The sequence below is a fragment of the Bombus pyrosoma genome, linkage group LG6, assembly GCF_014825855.1.
Source record: "Bombus pyrosoma isolate SC7728 linkage group LG6, ASM1482585v1, whole genome shotgun sequence".
Classification (NCBI taxonomy): Eukaryota; Metazoa; Arthropoda; class Insecta; order Hymenoptera; family Apidae; genus Bombus; species Bombus pyrosoma.
Genome location: NC_057775.1, coordinates 3,153,769 through 3,166,184, shown reverse-complemented (window position 1 = coordinate 3,166,184; position 12,416 = coordinate 3,153,769). Strand labels below are relative to the sequence as shown.

At 35.7% G+C, this 12,416-nt stretch overlaps 1 non-coding gene across 1 annotated transcript; it reads right to left on the bottom strand.

Annotated features, from left to right (window-relative positions):
• Positions 1–8,094: 8,094 nt before the first annotated feature.
• Positions 8,095–8,177, bottom strand: Trnal-uaa. The gene has a single exon. It is a non-coding gene; the product is annotated as a tRNA-Leu (tRNA).
• Positions 8,178–12,416: the final 4,239 nt, after the last annotated feature.

Below are 12,416 nucleotides of genomic sequence, written 5' to 3'. Positions count from 1 at the left end.
AACACGTATGAAATTACCAAATGAGAAATTATTAGCAAATTGAAACAGTCGAATTTTATTGACCGATCAAATAAAATTGTAAAATAAATATATGTAACAATCAAAATCGAACATACGAGACTTGATCGATTTCTTCTTTCACGAGGAGGACGGACACATCTTTTCGATATCTATCTCTCTATTTTACTGCTTGCTCCTGCTTTATACGTCATTCGACGAATTGTACTTAAATCTAAAAAATGTACAAAGTATAATTTCCTACAGCATAATATATTTACAAAATTTCATTTTCTCCAACGCGCCCCATTAATCCCACAAAATTCCTCCCAATAACGTCTCTACACCCGTTATGCATCAATCCGGATGTTCAAAGGCCGATATACCAGTCTATCTAAAGACACGGAAGAGCTGTCGACGGAGAAGAGAGGAGAAACGTATCTCATCCGACGGAAATAAGAAATCTTTTCCTCCGCATCGACGACGTCGTAAACACACGCGGGGAATCAATTTCCCTCGCGAGCTGCCGTAAAAATCCACCAAGAGAAGTTTGATTCGATAAATATCTTGGCTTTAGTCGGAAAGGCAAAACAGCCTTTCCTCTCGCTAGTTCCTTCATTTATATATCCTACATATACATATACTATATGTATGTGTATATATATGTATAAATAAATAAATAAATAAATATATATATATATACATACCTTGTCGCGAAGGGAAATTTTGCCGGAGAAAAATTGCGTGGCCGTAAAAAGAAACCGTAAAGGACCAACTTGAGAAAAAAAGGACGTGAGGAAAAACGAAGCACACGGTAAAAAATACAGAAGAAGAAGAAAAAGAAAAAGAGGGGAAAAGATACTCGCCGTGCATGTAAACACGTTTAAGCGCGCCGTTCTACCAACTACGAAATATTTCCCCGGGGAATGATATTGGCTTACCATCCCTCGTTCCGCATCTCACACCCTCCAGTCTCACAGCTTATGATAACCCATGGCTACGGTAAATAGAAGCTTTTTCCACGGTCGGTGATTAAGGAGGCTGTCTCTCGGCCACGGATCATCGACGAAGTAACGTCGCTCGCCGGCTTCCATTAATATCCAATAAATTATATCTGGAGGGATCAGGATCGTAATAAATAGCTGGCGCATGACCGCGAAATCTCTGCACGGCGCCGGACATGGTGAAGTGGCGAATGGTTCCGTGTCGATCTGCTCCGTGCTCAGGATGCACGTCCGATGGCTCACGCAATTGTATCGGTGCTTTCGAGTGGACCGTGTAGTTCGGGTGGCCGGTTGACAAATCTATCGTTCGAAATGGAGGGCAGAAAATCTCTAGTAAAGAAACTATCTGACTGTGGAAATAAGCGGAAGGTGATAATAACGCGTGCAATTTGGACGAATTTCCTGAAGTAATTTGACTTTAAGTTTCCGTTTATACAGGTTTATGTTATTTGACTTAGTCGTTTGAAGTCTAGTGACTAGACATATGTGTATTCAAGCGAAGCTTCATACATATTAGTCAAGTAATTTCGCAAATGTTACACGACGTCCATTTTAAGCCATTCTAATTAAGTTTGAATGTCTTACGACTCAATATGAACACCTTAGAAACGTTTGGTGTTCAACTATGTCATTGAACATGCCTTATAGATAATTATCTTTATGATGTAATTAGTAATTATATAGGTATATTTATTATCATTTATTGGTAACGAAATGCTAAAGCGCGAAAAATGCTATTAAAAGAGGAACAAGTAATTCAATTTGGGTAAGGAAATCAGCTGCTATGACAGGGTCGCTTGGTAAGTACATGTGGGACTCTTGACTGTAGGAGATAAGGACAAAGAAATAAGGAAGATATAAAAGTTCAGGAAAAAACGACTTGGTTCAAGGAATCAACAGTAGGAAATAAGATATTGGAAGTAACGTTATCTAGCATGTTTCTTTTAGATCGATGAATAATTACGCCTCGCTTCAAATTAAAAAAAGATTTCAAGCTAAACCACATTAAAGAACCATTTCAAATTACTTCGAGCAATTGAAGCGATTTGAAGTCAAATGACTTGATAAACGAGAGTAAACGTAGAAGAAAGTATTCGAGGGAATAAGTAAATAACAACTTCAGCGCTGGTAAAAAGATCTCAAGATGCTCGAATTCTAGTCGCTTAGTTAAATTTAAGGTGCGTTTAGACGACCAATAATTACTGTGAATATTCAGGTTTCTCAACATTATCGTACGTAAAACACCCTCTATCGATCTCACCATCAATATACAGAGTGTCTCATTTTAATCGATTTACGCAAATATCTCCTAAACTATACATTATTCGAAAAAGCATTTCAGATAAAACTTACTGAGCTTCATGGGGGACGCCTTACGATGACCATCAAATTTGTCTATCATCGATGAGAGTGTATGGAAGACAAGGAAAACACGAAAGCGAAAGCACTGCGTTATCGTTACTTGTGTTTCATGCGATAAGATTTACAAGATCAAAGATAACATATCTTTGAAGCTATTCATTTTTCGACCCATGTGACTTAACGTCTTTTGGTAGAGAATACATCGGATCAAAAAATACATCGGATGGTGCATAAAAAAATGTATGAAACCATTTAGAAAAGACGAAGGTTACCTTGCAGTCTCGAATGCACGTACATCTACGTAAGATTTGTGATCGTCGCAACATGTCCTTCCCGAAGCAGAGTGAGCTTTGTTCGAAACTTTTTCCAATAACGTATATAATTCGGGAGATATTCACTTGGATCGAATGACACACCCCGATCGAATGACATACTTAATACAATATCGAAAATCTTGAACATTGAAAACAATATTAGCGATAATATCGATCGTCCGAACACTCCTTCGAGTGAGATAATTCGACTAATCCGAACGAGGCTCGAAGAAGAATCGAAGAAATCGATCAGTGACACGCGGCGTCCACGCAGCCATCGAGAAACGGATAAAGAAGGGAAGGCGAAGCGAAGAGACGGAGGGACGAGTACCAGGACACGGTGGCCGACAAACGGCTCCTGAAAAATGCCCCTAAAGCGTGACTACCCTCCACCGTTTCCTTTTTTTCCCTCTCGTCCCTGCTGCTGGCCCTGTCGGCAGAGGGGGACGTTCGAAACGAATGGGCCACACGTGTGCTCTGCACGTTCGTCCTTTTTTCCTCTCCTCTCCTTCTTTCTTTCCTTCCGCCTTTCCTTCCTTCGCCTATCGCCCCGTTGGCACGTATCGGCGCTCGTGTTCGTGTGTACATGCCACCAAAAACCCCTGTGCGTCCCCCATAGCTCCCGCCGTCGCTCTCTCTCTCTCTCTCGCTCTCTCTCTTCTGCCCCCTTAACGTTTCCCCTATATCGGTGATTTCGGGCTCGCAAGACAGTCGAAGTTGCGAAACTCCCCTGGCGGCGTGATTTACGCGTGTCACGGAGTATCGTACGCCACGTGCGGTGGACGTTCGCCGTTTCACTTTCTCATCGGCACCAAAAGAAGTTTGGGAAATCGCGAGCGTTTGAGTTTGCCGAAGAGTAACGCCCGCCTGGGACCGAGCCACGGCTCCCGAACGCTCGTAAACTAACAATGATTTCGGGCAGCCATTCGAGGTGCGCACGAAGAAAATGCATCTGCTGGAAATCTATCGTCGCTGGGACCGCAATGCAATCGTTTGTCCGTAGGTATCGCGTCGAAGATATTGTACAAGGGTTAAATTTGATTCATGGCGATATCGCGTTTACGTCGACGGGCTTCAAGTTCAGAATATGGTGTGCTCGGTTTCGAATTCAAATCGAATCGACGCCTTCGATGTTGGAAATGTTTAATAGGAATCGGATTAGGGGTTGAGACGACCTGGAAGAGTTCGTTGCGACGGGTAGCTTCGGCTTTGTTGGTTTCTTGTTGTTTCGAATAACGTTTCGTTTATCGGGTAAAATTGGTAAACGATACGGTAGATTCGCGTGTATTAGAAAGTGTACAGACGAACAATTGTGAGACCATTACGCACGTTATCATATTTTATGTTCTTCATCCAGGAAATTTAGTACGTTGTATATATAGCTGTATATTTTATTTTTTGTAAAAACTTAGTTTAATGTCTCATTCGTAATAAATATATTGAAATTATAAAAGGACAGTTATTAAATTATGAAAGCTTAAATAAGTAAACGCGGTGTTAGAAAAGAATTATAAATTGGAAAAATAAATTTTCCAAATTTAGTAATTATAAGATACCATTGTTTAAGATCGTTACATAATTCCAAGAATTACATCTTTTTATTTTATCAAATTCGTATACCTCAATAAATCTAGTTTTTGGTAAATATTTAATGCTTTATCGAATCTAAAGGAAATTCGAAATGAATAATTGCTCGTAATGATGTTCGATCATCTTATACATAGTAGAGGTTCCTGTAGTATTTCCAATGAATATGGAAACATTTTACGAGGAACGATTCTCGTGTTAACGATCCAACTGTGCAGAATTATCTATCGATTCTAATGGGCTCATTGTTCTTAACTTATAAGCATGATTCACGTGGACAAACGAGCATCCGAGTTTCAAAGTTCCGGCGCGAAATTTTATCGTAAAACTTCGCCGCTTTTACTTACAAAGAAAAGTACACGAGTGGAGCTTAAAAATGGAAACTTATTTACCCTGTCACAATTGAAAAGTGTTGCAAAAAGACGCTCGTTAAATTTATATCACAAGAATTACCTCGTTGCTATTATTTATTATCGCATTATTTGTCGTTATATTGATCGAATCAATAATGCTAAAATGAACGTGGATACTCTAGAATTTTGTTCGCTTTTATAAATCCTGTTTCCAAATATTAATTCACCGTAGTAACAAAATTTGCGGAAAGAATTCTTCATACGGATCCATTGAAAAATACAGAACTTCTATGAACTATGATTGCTGAACAATTTAATTTGTATCCTACCTTTTTCTTATTCTCAATATTTTAAAAAGTTCTAGCGTTGAAACCTGTATGTACAGTTTTATAGATTTTTCTAATTTTATCAATCTACGGTCATACTTGGAACACTTTGCATATTAACTTATATTACCTATTCTTGCATGCTTGTTAACAATAAATTGTTACTAATTTCAATAGGATCTCACAAAAATTGCGTCTTTCGATCTAATTAGTATTTCATCACGCTAATCACATTATATATATGGATATAGTTGTGATATATTAATCATCATATGTATTAATATATATTAATATTAATATTGATATATGTGCTGTAATATGTGCTTGATATATATATCGGTATCGTTATCGATTTACAGAACCAACAAAATTATTCATCACTGTATGGCATTTTTCCATTTTTAAAGATTCGTTCCGTGCACAAAACGATCTGAAAATTGAGAACTTCACTTGTGAAGTCGTTCGTTAAGATTCCATTGACATCAAGTTACTTGTTTCCTACATCGGACACAACCTTAACGCTCAAAACAGATAAAAGTCACCGATCCGCGTCCAATCTAATTACATAAACAATTCAGCCGAGTGCAAATGTACGAATCGTAAAGAGAAATGATACCGTGCGGAGCAGCGGCGAGCAAAGTGGGCGACTTCTCTCTGAAAATACGATATAACTCCGTGGAAAGAACTAAAAGCGGTTTTACATGGTATCCGGCAAAAATTTGCCATCTGTTCCGACCGTTCCGTTGGAGAAATGAAAATGAACCGGGAGCCACGGTTATTTCCGTCGTTGAGCCGGGCTATCCGCCGCTTTTTACGCGGTTTCACCCTGAAACAACTCAGCTTTTATCATTATTAGTCGCGGAATTGATCAACTAATGCTTGCAAATCGGGACAACGAAAATTCGGGGAATGTTAGTACGAAGCAAAGTTTCGACGAGAGTTTCCGTTTGGCAGAAGATGCAGCAAAAAGTATTCCCGTTTGGCTGGATAGTTTCACGGGATCGAAAATATACAAGCTGCAAGAAATGGGATAAAGGATTTTGAGTACATCTTTTTGTGCAAAACTTTAGAAGGTTTCGAGGCTAAGAGCTTTCGTTATGATTCGCGAAGTATTAATTGCAATCACAGTTAATTGCAAAGCGCAAAATGGTAATTGCGGATATATTGTTATACGTTGAATTTAAAATAAGATAATAGATTGTTACATTTAATTTTTTAAGAAGAAATTTGTTATCGTTGCTGTAAAATTTTATTCTTTGTTGACTATACTCTGATAAAGAATGGAAAGTATTAATTTCATTAAACTGTAATAGAGTTTTTAAAAAATTATCCTTCGTCCGCCTAATCTCTTTGAAAAGATATATACTGTACGAAATAATAATAATACAAAATGATATAAAATACAAAGATCATGATGACTATAAAATGTAAAAATTTTTGTCATAATGCAAACTCATTGCATTACGACAGTTAAAGAGATACGGATACGCTTACATAATCGTGTAACTGTATAATTCTCTAGAACGTGACTCCATCATTCATCGGCTTACAACTGAAAAATTCATTCATTCATTTAGCGACAGAAAGCGTTTGTAAAAGGCGCGCAAAAAGAGGAACATAGATCGCATTAAATGAAAAGAATTATCCAAAGCATCAACTATAAATATCTCAGTTCCCTAAAAAGAAACATTCGAGAAATCTCTGCAGTGTGAAGTACTTTTCCCAAATTTATGTAATCCAGCAAAAGAGCCGAGACACGTACGAATTACCGCGACTAATCCCGGCCAAAGGCTGATAAATATTCATTCCCTGGATTTTTTCTTTTTTTTCTTCTTATTCCACTTAACCATGCAGAAAAAAAAGAAGAAAAAAGTTCTTGGCCCAAGAAGATCAGAATGTCAAACAAACAATAATTCAGCGACGGAATCCGCGACGGTTCCTTCTGACGGATATAAATCGTTTTCGACGCTTTCGAATCTCTCTCTCCCTCTCTCTCTCTCTCTCTCTTTTTCTCTCTTCCTTTCTCTGTCTTCTTCTGAAAGCCGCGAGACCAAAAAGGACGTTACGTAGGAAACTAACGTAGATGCGCGCACGAGCCGCGAGCTTGTGGGTCTCGTACATTTCGAAAAGTTTAGCCGCGATAAGTGCCAGATGATTTATTCATCTCACGATGCTGCAGCCACCGGTACAAATTACGCATCCCCGTCCAGAAAACCTTCCCGCTACGTGACAGTAATTCATACGTCTGCATTAACCTAACGTAACGTTCCCATTCGCGAAAGGATATTTCGCCAACGTCGGGCGCGTTTTCTTGCTCGGCGCAATGCTCAGAAAGGGAAAGTCACTAGCGAGATTCCAGATGAGTGATAGCTTAAGTTATGAAGGGAAGAGTAGAAGAGAGATGATAATTAGTGGATTGTTCGTTTGTATGGCTTGATAAGCGAATGGGTCGAATATACAAGCTGAGTTAACTAACTTGGTTATCTTATTAACTATTTTAGAGACGAATTTGGTAAGGTCAAAGAAAGATAATTGTTTTTTCTTGTTTCCTGAGAAATATAACGTACGTGGAGCACGGCGTATTAAATTTAATTTCTCTAGAAGGAAGCAAACCTTTTAGACTTTTAGATAAACCCAGGCGAAGACTGTAGCATGGCGGACAGACGCATAATGCAGAATTTTATTACACAGATTTTTACTACTTCTTCGTTTTGTCGATACCAGCTGTTCAAAGGGAATGTATAACGTTTCATGGTATAATTTTGGAAAAAAGACGAACTAGAAAATTATGTAGCGTTACTGAGAATTATTGAGAAAAGAGATAAGTAATTCTTGCTGAATAATTTCGTAATATAGGTAATGATCGAAATATTATCCATTATAATCAATGTAAATTTATAATCAGCCACGCGTGTGAATTACACGCGTTCTAGTATGTTTTTGTATTACGATCTTGAATGTATTCGAGTATCATGATCGCTAATGATATGAAATAGTGACAGACCTTTACCAACTAAAACATCTACGGTAGCCTAACTTTTGGTGGAGATATCTATTTGACGGAAATTGAAATCCGCGATTTTCGGGTCAGAAGTTGATTGACTAGCAATAAGCTCGTCGCCATAGCACTATGGCAGCACCAAAAAATATTTGCTAAGTGTGGGGTTCGAACCCACGCTCCCAGAGGGAACCAGAACTTAAGTCTGGCGCCTTAGACCGCTCGGCCAACCTAGCTGTTCTCTCGACTTTACTTTTATCTCTTGATGAATAACAAAATAATGAAAAATTAATTATTATACACATGTATGTGTATTTTCTTTAAAATATTCTTAAATTTCTATTTAACATAAAATAAATCGAACAATTGATCCTACATACACTTATTATTTGCATTTAACTGCAGAAATAACATCTCCTAAAAATCTAAAAATACTTACAATTGGTGCATAAAGATATTAACGTAGAAAATACATGGCATCTTGAAACGTGTGAAAGTATACTTATCGCAGGTACGTATCGATCTACATTGCGAGATAATCAATTATCGCAAATTGTAATTAGTACCTACAACGTTTGGTCGTCAGTATTCATAAACTGAGAAATATTCCGATCTTTATGAATACTAATTGCATATAGAATTGCGTGTTTTAAATAATTCATTAGCTCATTTTATTTACCATGATGAAACAGTGTAATAATTGTATAATAATCGTTTAATAATTACAAGTCGTGAATAGTAATTACGCTCAAATTCGACATTGTTATCATTTATTGATCTTGGTTATTTTGGAACAGACATATTTAATGATTAGCTCTCTTTAGATTTTTATGTTACACGCAGTCACGAATAAAAATAGTGGCGCAGGCAAGTCTCTTTCATAGAAAATCTTGCGTAAATTTGTGAACAAACACGATTCTTCCTTCAATTCTTTTGTAAAATATAATTTTCAGTCGGAGCATTAAATACATCGTAAGTAGGAGTTGAAAACAGTTATTAGACACATCGATCTCAAATCTCTTGAAATATACAGAACTTTATCGCGAATAACTATTACAAGGCACTGAAATTTATAACTCCATCCATTTCGATTGGATTCCTATATCGGTACCTATATACCAGTTCTAAAACCATTATGTTTTTAGTTCCATATCGGCTACAAAACGTTTCTAAAATCTTATATCAACTTTACGGTAATTGAAATCTTACGTTTCATTAAAAATTCAGTCTATTATATGTCTTCCATTATTTATTCATATTATACAACTGCTTCGAGGTAACGAATTATGATATACTGAGATTTAGGCTCAAAGGTAAATAAGATTAATCAAAGGTTGTAATTAGTAATTAATATATCGTAAAAAAAAGATTGAACAAGGTAATCTTATACATAGATGTGGCAGAAAAGTGTGCTAATACTTTTTTTTATAATTGCATATACGTATCTATGTGTATATTGCTTTGATACATTTTTGCACACAGAACATTTTAATCAATAATTCGTGTCTATGTCTCTTTTTTTCCTTAATTATACTTCTTGAAGAAGAATAAATTTATTGTTACGAGAAATCAACAGGTGTTCTACTTTAAGAGCGAGCAGGTTATCGATCAGAGCCACTACAGGCATCGATATAAACAAAAGAAATGTTTTCAATTAGTACTATTACTTAAAACTCCCAGAGTGCATTAAGTGATAGTCGATATCGAAGCACGTGATCCTTTATTATGTCATCCATACAGCGTACTCGCGATTGTATTATCCGCGAAATATATTAAAGTCATAAAATGAAACATCGATTCAACATTTCTCGCGAATAAAAACCAAATTTTTTAATAAATGCCTCTTTAAACCGGCATCAATTCTTCGTGCGCGAAAATACTAAAATTTGAAATTACTATTATGCACGTAGAATGTGTTATTCAAGATACAGAAATATTCCTATCCTTCGTGACACTTTGCACGGCTGAGCAGCAATGAAGCGGTGTTCAAGCCAACAACTGAAATACGTGTGGAATTCGAACATTCAGCCTGATAGCAGTCGGAATATTAACTTATTACCTAACCAAGCATTCCAGGCATTGCGTATACCTAATTCTGGGAAGTAAAATTTTCACATTATTGACCATGCACCGCTGTGTGTCCCTCGTGAATACCATAATAGACATATAATGTAGAGTCAAATATATATTTGCACAGTATAATGATGTCGCTCTATAGTACCAACATTCTGATCATACTAAATACCGAACTATAAGTAAATCATTAATATCGATCTATTAATTATAAAGCTATCTCTTTTTTATCTAACCCTTCATAAGGATATGAAATTTAAAAATTTCTTATATGTGTATATAAATTTATACTAACTACTTTATTTACTTATTACTGTTGTACTTTATTACTTATTACTATGTCACCCTAGTGATATCACGTAGAAAATAAAAGTATCATTTTTATTTTCATTATATATATATATCAATATATAATTACAACTTTAATTACTTTTCTTATATATTATTATGTGTCATATATTTTTAAATGTACAAACGTTTATATACATATGTATGTGTTTTCCAATATCTTGAGATTAATACATGAGTACTATTGTGCAAATTGTTATATATACGTATTTCTCAGGCGGCTTTTAAATATTATAACAATTAATTAAATAATTAAACAATTGATTTCTTGACGATTTTTCAGATGTACGTAATTTTAGCATAAGAGTGCTCATAAACGAGAAAGTACGAATACACATTAATCGAATACCGATACTGTTCGACTACTGATTCGAACTTCCAAGCCAAATCTAGTTCGACATTTCTCTTTTATCGATTCGAGACACCTCGACGCAACTATCGAGGAGATTTCAGCTGGCTAATCGAGCATCCCGAAATTCAGTCACTTAGAAATTGACGAGAGAGATTGACTGCAGCGTTCGACGCGCACTGATTCAATTTTGACCGGTAAAGGATCGACGTGACAACGCCACTATTTGACGCACAAAAGTTCATCGGAATCAGACCACGATACTTCGTTGGAATTATCAACAAAATATAGGACGAATGGAAAAGGCAAGGCGAAAATGCGAAAGTAGATACCATTCGTGAAATTCAAAGAAAGGAATTTCGCTTATTGAAATCTATTTGAAATTATTTCCTCTGTTTTTCACAACGATACACAGATTCCATATAGTCGGAGAAATCTTTGAAAAACTATCAACACGTGATCTGCCCTTATAATCAAACTTTTTTTCGATACGTTCTTGTTTATTGTTTAGTAACGTTCTTACAAAAATATTACTATTGTTTATTTATTAATTCATGCCCTTTGCAAGCTTCCAGTTACAACTCCATTTATATCAATATCTTATCTTGTCTTATATACTATTCTCGCCACAAACACTTCCGATCCTTATAGTTTCACTAAATAAGTATTAAAACCAATAATAAATTTAACATAGACCTCAATTTGAACTTATATCTATATATACTTGAACACATATTAAGCATAGACATATAGATAAACATATCTTAGAGCCATTCTTTCTGGTATATTGTATTCTAATATATGGATATATATATATATATAGATATACACGCTAATTGCGTATGCTTTGGCGTTGTTCAAAACGAATTCCATAGTTCTCATTTAATACGTACGCAAAGCTGTTACAGTCGAACGATTAAATAATTGAATAATTAAGGTTCTGAAAAATATTACCAACGCTAATGAAGGAGCAGGCATTGATTTTGATGAAATTTACGTGCAACGTACTTCTCGAAATGCAAATAGACCTTTGAAGTAGACTCTCGAAAATATATTTTACGGAATATACTATTAGGTACAGAAAAAAAATTCAACTACGTAAAGAGCTTAGAGAGCTTTTAAAGAAATACATTCGTCAAAAAATGTAGCAAAAGCTAGCGCATTTTTCCAATTTTCGTTGCAAAATACTGGCCAGCTTCGAAGAAGTTTACATATAGCAATTTTAAACAATTCTACAAACTACAAATAAATTGACATTTTTAGCTTCATCGATGTAACAAAAATTATTACATCTGTAATTCTGTCTGAGCCATGAAACACACATAATGACCTTAAAACATCTAACATTTTATGATATTCCGTGTGATTATGAATCCTTGTAAACATTGTGAGTACTTGTTGCAGGGCGGGTATTTGTGTGTGTTTCATAAGCATCAACAAGTATTCTGATGCGTATACTATAAACGTAAATATTAACCTTAATGATTGTTGCTTGCTTTAATATTACGTATGTGTACCTAGTAAATGTAACAAGTAAATATCAACAGGAAGCGATAGAAATATTTTCGAATGATAATGGAACTAATATCGTGGCTGATAAATCTGAATGCTAAATGAAAACGGTTTAGCTAAAGCCGAATATAATCGACGTACATTTGCATTTATTTAGGTCAGAGCGATAAAAGTTAATATTTTTTATTACTGT